Below are 1,860 nucleotides of genomic sequence, written 5' to 3' on the forward strand. Positions count from 1 at the left end.
ACAAGACCACTTGGGGAACCTGGATGGCACAGTGGGTTAAGTGTCCGTGGGTGAATTAAGCTGCTCTATAATGACCTTAGCTGGGACACCAACAATCCATTCTCACTATTCTATCCTGAGCATTAACTCAAAGTTAACCATAAAATATAAAACCCTTAGGTTCAGGATGTCACAGGATAGGCAATATCAGGAAAAATTAATGATAGGACTGGAATAAAAATCAAATGTGAATTTAATGAAGGTGAGATTGTATTCAAAAGTATTATTGTGGGGTGTCTGGCCAGCTCAGTTGGTAGAGCACATAATTCTTGACCTCAGGGTCTTGAGTTTAAGCCCCACATCGGGCATCTGACCTATTTTATTTATTTATTTAGTTAGTTTTTAAAAAATTTTACTTTAAAAAAAAGGAAAAAAGGGATTTTACTTAATTATTTTAGAGAAAGAGTGTACAGGAGCAGGGGTAGAGGGGGCAGCGGCAAAGACGAAGGGAGAGGGACAAGTAGACGCAGTGCTGAGCACGGAGCCCTTTGTGCGGCTCAGTCTCACAACCTTGAGATCACCACCTGAGCCAAAATCAAGAGTCGGATGCTCAACCAACTGAGCCACCCAGGCATCACCAGCCTACTTTAAAAAAAAAAAAAAAAAGTGTTACTGCAAGAGAAAGAAAACTACTGCAAGTGGGGAGGGTGATTATTACAACATGGGGAACATTTTGACCACAAGGTGTGCAAACGACATTCCAGACTTAGGCAGAAGAGAAGAGTAAACAAAGCTAGAAAGAACTAGCTGTGGGGACATGGGGTAAATGGGTGATGTCAAATACAATCACGAAAACGTCACTAAAATGGCATCAGGAGGTTTCAGCCCCAACACTCACGGTCAGCTGCAGACCCAACAGGAGGAGAAAACTTGATTTTAAGACTTGACCATTCACAGACTTGACTTTGCACATGCATACTACCGTACTACTCCAGCCAAAGAGATGCTTTCCTCCCCAACTCCCCTTCCCCTGCGACAGCTCAGTCAATGAGAAGCCGTCACACTTTGAGCTCCCATTTTATTCCAATGGATTTCTCATTTATAACAGTCTTCCCAACTTTGAGTCCCAGGTTTGAATCCTTCATGAAGCTCCCTGCTCAACAGGGAGTATGTTTATCCCTCCTACCCTTTCCCCTCTCATGCTCTCTCTTTCTCATTTTCTCTCTCAAATAAATAAATCAAATCTTAAAAAAAAAGAAAAAGAGAAAAATGTGCCTCTCTTTTATTCCCTGGAATAAACCTTGGGTAAGGTGTTGCTACAGCTTGTTTATTCCAGATTGTATTTTCTTTTATTCCCCAATAAACCCATCTTTGGATGGTAAAGTAACCGGCAGTTTTTATTTTTAAGGTTGACAGTGGCACATTCAAGTAGTAGATCAGAGAATAAGCTATTTTATCCTCAAGGGAATGTATACTGGTGAGGCTGAGGATGGCCCAAAGTTTAGGAGCCTGGGGTAAGGAGACAGAGTAACAGGGGAAAAAATTTGTTTTTAAGTTATGTTTTAATTATGTGCTCGCTTCGGCAGCACATATACTAAGTTATGTTTTAATTACTTAATGGGAGCCCCTGAAAGATGTGAGACTCAAAAGGAGACTAAAGGATTGGGGCTTTATACACCATCATGAGCCAAGGAAAGGTTTACCGGTTTGGGGCTTCAAAGACAGAAGGGTGAGTTACAGGAAGTTGAGAAAAAGTGTTTGGTAAACAAAGGTTGTCCTGCCAGGCAGGTAATAGCTCTCTAGTAATAGCTCTCTTCCTGGTACAGACCCCCTTTCTTATGTAAATTACCTTTATAATGTAGCTTTCTCTTACAAAAGGGT

Source organism: Meles meles, chromosome 17 (assembly GCF_922984935.1).
Source record: "Meles meles chromosome 17, mMelMel3.1 paternal haplotype, whole genome shotgun sequence".
Taxonomy (NCBI): domain Eukaryota; kingdom Metazoa; phylum Chordata; class Mammalia; order Carnivora; family Mustelidae; genus Meles; species Meles meles.